Source organism: Apteryx rowi, unplaced genomic scaffold (genome assembly GCF_003343035.1).
Source record: "Apteryx rowi isolate R43461 unplaced genomic scaffold, aptRow1 scaffold_86, whole genome shotgun sequence".
Classification (NCBI taxonomy): domain Eukaryota; kingdom Metazoa; phylum Chordata; class Aves; order Apterygiformes; family Apterygidae; genus Apteryx; species Apteryx rowi.
In genome coordinates, this window is record NW_020451160.1 from 1,479,699 (window position 1) to 1,488,279 (window position 8,581).

Genomic DNA, 8,581 nt, shown 5'->3' on the forward strand with positions numbered 1-8,581 from the left:
TGGGTGTTGCTTGTGGCTGTGTTTAGGCCCGGCAACGGAGGCTGAGRGTAAACCGAGCCAGGGGACTGGAGGGGGGTTGTCCCCGATTCCCTGCTAATCTGTGATCTCTGCTGCGTCCCCTCCAGGGCTGGGGTGCTCACCCATCGGGCACGGTCTGCCAGGCGCTTCCAGACTGTATTTCCACACTCTGTCTCTGGTCCAAGTTTAGGCAAGGAGGATCAGTGGCTTCTCTCTCTTCCCCCCCACCCCTTTCCCCCCACCCCCTTCCTTTTCTATTTAAATCTCATTTGCAAGCTCATTAAGAAACTCAGGAAATGTGATACTGGGAACTCATACGCAAACGAGCAATAAAGCTTTTGTCGAACAGCTGCTTGTGTGATGTGGCTCTGGTTACGTCTCATGGCTGATGCAGCCCTGATGCTGAACCTTTGAGCAGGAGATTACATCAGCTCTGGATCTGGAGGCAAATAAGCGCTTGGGAAAGGGGGGTGTGGAGGCGAGGGGTTGCGCTCGGCGCAGGGCAGGGAGCGGGTGGTTTGGTGGATAGCCCAGCCAGAAACGCGATGCCTGCCGAAGGGCTGCTTGTGGCTGCCTCGGATCTGCAGGTAATGGGAAGTGATGGGCCAGCTCTTCCCCAGGGTTTTCTTCCACGCTGCCTTCAATGTTGATGTCAAGGTGCTTTTTTAACCGTGATACAGGTCACGGTGCGTGCTCCAAGGATGGCAAATGGCTGTTCCCAAACAGGTGGTGCTTCAGGGTAATTTTGGGGATGTGACAACAGATTAAAGGGAGCATCTTTCTTTGCRGAGCCCAATATCCTTGCGGAGCCTGATGTCCATGCTCAGCCCAGCTCTTGGCTGAGGCCCTGGGGCTAATGTCCTGCTCTAGGGAAGCCGTAGGACCGTCAAGGTCACCGAAAGGCAGGGATGGAGGACTAAGTCTCATTGGCACAGGAAGGAGCATTACGATTCTGTAAATCCTCGTTCGATACCTTCAGCTCCCCCTTCCTCTGCTGCCTGCTTGCCAAGCCCCAGCCCCGTGTCTCCCCTTCTCTGTCTGGTGCTCTCGTCCCTCTCCCGGGCCTGGGATGTGTCCAGCTTCCCAATGAAGGTCCTTATCGCCTGTCACTGTGTCGTTAGGTGGCGCTGGGAAGCTGGGAGCAGGGGGGGCCGAGTGAGGATGGAGGGGTGGCCGGGCCMCCCCRGGGAYGGAGACTGACCCGSCTGCCTTGCTGTCTGCAAAGCTGCRGCCGYCTGCCTGCCGCTCTGAGCAGGCTGGGAAGCCCTCGCGGGTTCCCCTTCCCCTTCGGATGCTGCTTTTGGGCGGAATTAACCTTGCGGGTGTTTGCTCCAGGTATCTCCCCCCGCAGCGCCTGCCTGCACACGCGTCGTCCCAGCAGCAAGGCGTCCAGCCGCCTGCTGCGATCGGGCAGCCGGCGCTGGGCAGCTGCCCCGTTGCCCTCCGCTTTGCCGAGCAGCTGGAGGGGAGGAGAAGCAGCTATCAAGCAATTTTCCGCAGYGGTTAAGGAGCCGGGAAGGCGACGCTGTGAGTGACACCTGTCTGCTGTCGGAAGGAGGCCTGGAAAGCTGAAGTCGTCGCTGCCAGCTCCTAATGTGGACTTCCCCGCTCCAATGAGTTACGTCGCGGCTTAGCTTTAACGAAGCTGCACAAAGCCGCAGAGGCCGGTGGAGATCAGCGTCTGGCGAGGGATGGCCCCGAGGCCGGCCGGCCCGGCAAGGCTGCGCGGCACCGGGGGGCCCCGAAGGCAGCCCCGCTCCCGCCGGAGCGCCTCAGCTCCTCCTGCTCCCGGCACCCTGCCTGGTTCCGTGGCATCACGTGCACCGTTCCCGAAGGCAGCCGGGCTGGGTATGAAGCGGAGAGGGGCGTCACAGCGTGGGGTGACAGCACAGAATAAGCCTTGAGTCTTGGCAACCTCCAGCTGCCGCTTTGCCTTGTCCTGCCTCAGTTTCCCCAGCCTGCGAAGTCGCACGGTGTAACGTCCCTCTGCCCGCGGGCAGGCTGCAGGCAGGACTGGGCTCCTGCCTTGCGCGGGCTCCCGGGCAGCTCGTAGTGCTCCGGGGAACRAGCAGGTCTAAGACGGCCCCAAAAGCTCCCGCTGTTACCGAGCTTTGCAATTACTCCCGAGACGTGCGTGGAGGCTCTGGCTGGCTTTGGTAACGGCTGCTTGCTGAAGTTGGTCTTCTAAAATGAGTATTTAAAAAGCGAGTGAGCTACCGGGTTACCTGCGTGCTGGTGTAAGGGAAAAGCCAGCTTGAGTCGGGTTCCTGGTCCAGCGGGGAAGAAGTATGTTGCCATTCAAAAGCCAGCTCACGCCACCAGAAGAAGAGTCGGAAAAGCTTTCCGACGGCATGGCTAACATATAACTTTCCAGACCCRTTTCCAGAGTTGCACATCTGCAGAGGCGGCGTCCGGCTTCCCGCGCTCCCCGGCCCCTGGCTGCATGAATCACCGAATTGCGGCATCCGCTGCCGGGAGCCTCGGTGAGTGCGTCTGTAGCGGGGCCTCGCTGGGGAACAGATGGCTCCGGAGAGCGCTGACTTCAGCGCTTTGGCTGAGCGAAAGGCTCGGCCGCGGCGCGCGCCCGCCGCTCACCCCCTCCGCGCCGGGACGCGCTCGCCGCTCGCTCTCCCTGCGCACGTCTTTCTGCGCCTCGCTCCGCTCCGCTGCTCCCCGCACCCATCCCAGCCCAGAGACAGCGACCGGGTTTCCAGCCATTCCAGGCCGCACCGAAGGACCCGCTTCCCTGTTGGCACTTCATCCCCATCCCCTCTCCGCCAGCACCCCAAGGACCTCCTCGGCTCCAGAGCCTTCGGCAGCTCGCCCTTTCCCGCGCTCAGCACCGCCCAAGGTGTTTTGGGGCCCAAATCCCTAAAGACGCTGAGACGCCTGGCTCCCGCGGGCGCCGGGCTGCTGCGCGCACCCGTGTCCTGGTCGGAGGGTGCCCCGCGCCGCTGCAGGATGCCCGCGCGGGGCGGGAGGGTTTTCTCACCCCTCTGCGCTAATTGCTCGGAACCGGGGCGTTGTGAGCAGGTTCCCTGYGGCTGGGAGCGGGGCAGCGGCGCAGCCGTGAGCTCGCAGCAGCTGCTTCGAGGAGCTATTTAGGGATGCGATAAAGCGGCGGATCAAGTTGGAGGGAGAGGGCTGGTTACGCCCCAGAAAGAAGCGATTTCCTCCCTTCCTGGGAAATTTCCATCTCCAGCTGGCCAGGTTGTGCTGCCTCCTCGCCCAGCTCCGGGGCAGCCCTGCAGGCAAACACCACCCCGCCGGCAGGAATTATCCCCGCAGGGATGAAATGATCCCTATTTATTTCAGCTCCCTTAATTACCGCGAGGGCAGGACGTGCTGCCAGCGCGAGCGGAACGGAGCGGAGCCGTGCTGTGCCTGCGCAGCGGCGACCYGTGGGGCCCTTCCGCACCCTTGGCTCCGTGCTTGGCTCCGCTTTCTGCCTCGATTGCTTCCGTGGCTGCTGGGATCCAAGATGCCAGCCAGCTCCGTGCAGGTATTTAGGTAGCAAAGCCCTGAATGCCTTTACGGGAGGTAGCGAGGTGCCAGGGCTACCGGGGCTCCCACGGGAGACAGGGAGCTTGCTGGGGCGAGGGCAGCGTTTCGGCTCCGTGTTTGCCTGGGAGCCTCCGCGGGGGGAAGGTGATCCTTGCGCTTCCCACGGGCTCGTGTGTTGAAGGAAAGGCAGAGGGACGGGAACGGGTGGTCTCAGACCTGCTTACGCCTTGGACAGGCGCAGGGCTGCGTGTGGCCTCTGCCTTGTGCGTCACCTGCAAGACACAACCGGGTCACCGGCGAGGAGGTGTTAAACCAGGCCGGGAAAAGGGTACGTTGGYGTGTTTGCTCATGTGTTGTCAACCTGGGACGGTGTCAGCAGCACCGTGGGACGCGGGCGGTTGTGGCAGTGGCTCTGCCCTTAGGAGGTCGGCTTTGGGTCTGCCTGGTTGGAGCCCGCGTCCTCTTCCTCCCAAATTCCTCACTGAGGATGTGCTTAGGTTAAAAGATCTTTGGCCACGTTTCTGAGGGCTCCTTCCCTCCAAAAATACCCCATCAGCTGAGCTGAAGATTTGCTTCTCTGGAGCTGAGCTGAGCATCTCGTCCCCCCGATTCGTAACCCGAGCGCATCCCTTGCGGGAGGAGGAAGGCAGGGGCCGGGCGCCGCAGCCCACCGCAGGCAGGTGGGAAGCATGCCCGAGCCRAGCGCGCTTTCGCGAGCTCTCCCTTTCGAGGTTCCCTGCTTCGGCGGCCGTGCAGCGAGGAGCTAATGTAGCCGCCCCACCGCGAGGCGTTCGGCCTTCGGCTGGGGCTCCCCTGCCTCGTGCGGAACTAAGTACTGACCAGGGTACAAAGCAAGTCCGCTTCGATCAGCGCGGCGCTGCTAAGACCTGGGCGTAGGTGCGCGGCGGGCGGGTGCTGGAGGCAGCGGCGGCTCCGCTGCTCTTTGCTGGGAGTTAATCTGCCCCCGATAAATACGCAGGGCTGGTTCTCCGGGGCGACCAGGAAGGACAGAACTAGGATAGGAGATGCCGTACGGAGCTGTTGGCACAGCCGGGGATGGACGCACCTCTGGGCTGGCAGAAAGGCAGGTTTGTGTTGGGGTACGAGGAGCCTGCGTGGATCCCAAAGCCCAGCATTAGCCGAGATGGGTTAATGCAAAGCTGGAATCACATCTGCTACGAGCCATGGCATCCTGGCTCGCTGTCTCCCGGCCCGGCCGGCAGCGGGATTTTCCCTGCAGGATGTGTCTGTGCACCAGGAGCTGTCAGAGCATGTTGCCTCGCATTTATCAAGCTGCTTTCAGAGCCTCCTGCACAAAAGAGGCCAGAGAAGGATGGGGGGGGGGCAGCGGAAAAGCTGGCCGTGCTCCTCTGCTCAATGGCTGCGAGGGCTTCGGCTCAGCATCCCCAAAAGGTGACATCTGAGGGGTCCCGCCGGGATGCTGGGAGACCCATTGGGGTGCTGGGAGACCCGCTGGGATGCTGAGGGCTCCCTTCCTGCGATGCTCATGGGGCCGCTCCGGGGTGCCGACCCGGTGGTGTGAGAGAGGAGGATGAAGGGGGGGGGGGGGAGGCACCCTGGGAAGAGGCAGCAGGCTGGGAGATGAGGCGGCTTCGTGCCTGTGTTATCTCCCATGCTGCCCGGAAAGCCGTGCAAAAGGGAGAGCAGGAACAAGCAGCGTGACATCCCCGGTGACGATGGTCCCGAGGGGCCGGGAGAGAAAGGCTCTGCCGTCCTGGGAAAACTGGAGGGTTTTTCAATTGGGAGGAAAAGTTCAGCCTCTGAGCTGTGCGTTTATTCTGGGTTTCCATCTGTGTTTTCGTTGCTGCACTGACCTTTTTAACCATCACACTCACGCCGATTGTTTTCTAGCATAAAAAGGCCTTTTCTTCCATTTAGAAAATGCCCAAATAAGGCATCTCGACAATTGCAAAATAGCTTCCAAAAGCTGGTTCTGAGTTAAAAACCTYGTGGCATGGACCCCCCCTGGCAGCAGGCTGGATTTGGGGAATCTCTGCATTTTCCCATGGAAAAAGCTTTGGGTTTGTGTTTTTTTTTAAAGACACTGAAGGGCTTTGACAAGACAACTGAAAACACGCAAGGGAGCTTTTAGCACCGGTCCCTGCAGAAACTCGGTCTGCAGCCAAGCCAAGCCACGCTGTCTGCCTCCTCTTAACAAGTGCTTTATTTCCTCTCAGCTAAAGTAGATAATTTGGCTCTTCTTTCAGCTGTGCTCGGCTCCCAGGGGAAAGGAAACGCGGCTGTCGGGGGCCGGCACGTATCGGCACCGGCCCTCGCGCCGTGCTGCTTCTCCCCACTCCAGGCACCTTCCAGCTGTGCATCCAGCTGTGCGTCAGCACCCGCTTCCTGCATCCGTCCCCCCGCGCGGGCTTCGAGGCGCTGCCGGAGAGCCCACGTGGGCTGAACGTGCCGCAGGATGGAGCTGCCGGGTGAGAGGCAGGCAGAGGGGTGGTGCGCGGCGGAGGTGGGTATCGTCCCCGGGGTCTTGCTCTCGCCCCCCTCATCCTGCCCCGGTGCGGGGCAGCGCTGCTGGGAGCTGTTTTCCCCATCCCCGAGGTGCAATAGCTCCGATGCGAGACGGTTGGAAGGAGCCAGCTCGGGGGCAGCCGCCCTGGCACTGGTATGTCGGGGCCCTGCGTTGGCGGGGGGGGCCTTAAGGCAAAGGCAGAGACCAGGGATTTCCAGCCCTTTCTCCGCTAGCCCGACAGGACCGAGTCTCCAAAAAGCTCTTCCCCCAGGCTCTGGTTTCAGCCATGAATGGGAAGGGAGCAGGAAGGGTTAAATGCAGCCAAGAAGCCAGCTCTCTCCTTTTCCATGTTAAAACCGGGAATGACCCTTTTGTTTTCATGGGGAAAAGACCTGAGGCAGCAACGACCTGTCGCCAGCCCTCACCCTCACCTCTCCTTTCTGCAGGCGAGAGAGAAGCATCGCTGCCGAAACACCAGGCAGCCGGGGTGGCAGGGGCTGCCTGCGGTCGGGGCGAGCGGCACGGAGCCGGCAGGTAGCCGAGTGAGGGGCTGCGAGGCCCCACACCATGTCACCCTGCTGCTCCGGGCCCCTCCGGACATGCAGCGCTGCCTGCAAAACCCTTACGTGGCCTCCTGGAGAAGGAGAGGGTGCTGCTTGCAAATCCTTTATAAGGAAGTCCATGAGGAAAATACGTTTTCCGTGCCCTCCAACATTCGTGTCAGCATCTCTTTTAGGTACCAGTTCTCCTGGCCACCTGTCGAGCCGGGGGAGCATCTTCAACCCCTCGGTGCCCAAATGCCACCTCGGTGCAGGGGTGCTCAGGAGCCCGCTGTCACCCCCCCACACACACTTGCCCCGCGGGATCCGGCTGGGGAAAGCCCAAGCGTTTGGGCAAAGCGAGCCGGGTGTTAGGCAGTGCTCTGGAGGCTGTGCCTCTTTCGAAATGCAACTAACTCCTCCCTTTTTCCCCCTTGTGATAAGTCCTGCAGCCCAGAGGAGTCCCGAGGGCTTTTGCAGCCCCTCCGGGGCCACGGGGTGCTTGCAAGGATACGGCCACCTTGGGGAAAGGTGGGGAGAGGTCCTCGCGGTTAGGCAGCTTGTGGTTGACTGGGAGCAGCAGGTTTTCATGTAGGGTAAAACCCCTCTGGAAATGGTCTTTCCAGGCCCCTGCAGTGCCGTGTTTAGCCGGACCAGGAGGGCGGTGGTAGAGCTGGGGCACGGTGGTGAGAAACGCAAGTGGGGAGCTGAGACTGCGGATGCGCTCGCGCTGCCTCTCTGGTCCTTGTGCCTGCAAGCGCGTAACGRTGGAGCCCTTAAATGTCACAGGGAAGTGACATCGATGCTGTCGCAGGTGGCTGCAATGCCAGGTTATTCTGGCAGCTGCCAAAACGCTCCGAGCGCCTTGCTTTTGGGCAGCCACTCTGGTTTTGGCGGCCCCCAAGCCAGGCACCGCGGGCACTCCTGCGCTTTTGCCACCTGTCTTGGGAAGGCGACGGCAGGAGGGCAGCGCCTGGGCACGGGGTGCTGCCCGGGCAGGTGTGCTCGGGGTGAAGCAGGGTGTTTTGGGGGCTCTGAGTCAGGGCACACTGTGATTTTGGAGCAGTTGGCCCTGCTCGAGGCACCTGCGTTGGGATCTCGCCCGGCCAGGCCCCGCGGGGAGCCGTGCTGGCTCTGCCAGCGTCTCAGCTGCGGCAGAGCATGGGCCATTTTGGGGACTGCAAGCCCAAGTGTGACTCCCCCTGGCCCTGGAGCCGGCGGGGCGGCTGGCGGAGGCCTCGGCATTGCCTCTGCCCGGCTGGGGCCCCCAGCCCCTCTTACCCCTCCATTCGCCAGACCCCCCCCTCTCCCCCCCAGTCCACATTGCTCTAAACCAGCGCTGCAGGATCAGCTGACCCTTTAATACTGGGCCTGGCGACAGCTGGAGGATGCTGCTGCCCGCGAGGGCTTTGCTCTCTGTGTTGCCCCCCCGAAGCGCCGGGGCCRGGGCTGCTCGAGGGGCACCTGGGGGGGTCAGCTTCCTCCCGTTAAGTCAGCAAAGGGCTGCAGGGTATTTCTGGGGGGCTGCGAGTGCCGCCGCAGCCGTTTGTACCCCCCGCCTGTCCCTGGGGTGGGTGGAAAGGGGAGGCGATGCTCTGGGTGGGGGGAATTGCTTTGGGTAGGCTGTGCCAATTTGCAGTGGTTTATTTTTTGCGCCCTGGGGAAGGCGAGGGGGACTTGCCCCCTCGCTCCCCAAGTGGGTGGGCGCCAAGGGAGCCCAGCAGCTTTGGGCGGGCGGCTCCCCACCATCGCCACCGCTCCCGGGGGGCTGGCGGCCAGCCCCGAAGTTGCGGTGAGGCGGGAGGGCAGGGGCTGGGAGGACATATGTCTTGTCCTTCTGCCAACCCCTCCTTCCTCCCCCGGGCACGCCTGCCTGCCTCCCTGCCTGCCTCCCTGCCTGCCTCCCTGCCTGCCTGCCCGAGCATCCCGCGCGGCTCCCGCCGGCCGTCCCGGGGGTGGCCGCCGCGGCCGGGCGACCATGAAGCGGGGCGCCGGCCCCCGCCGAGACACCTGCCGGCACCGGGCGCGCTCG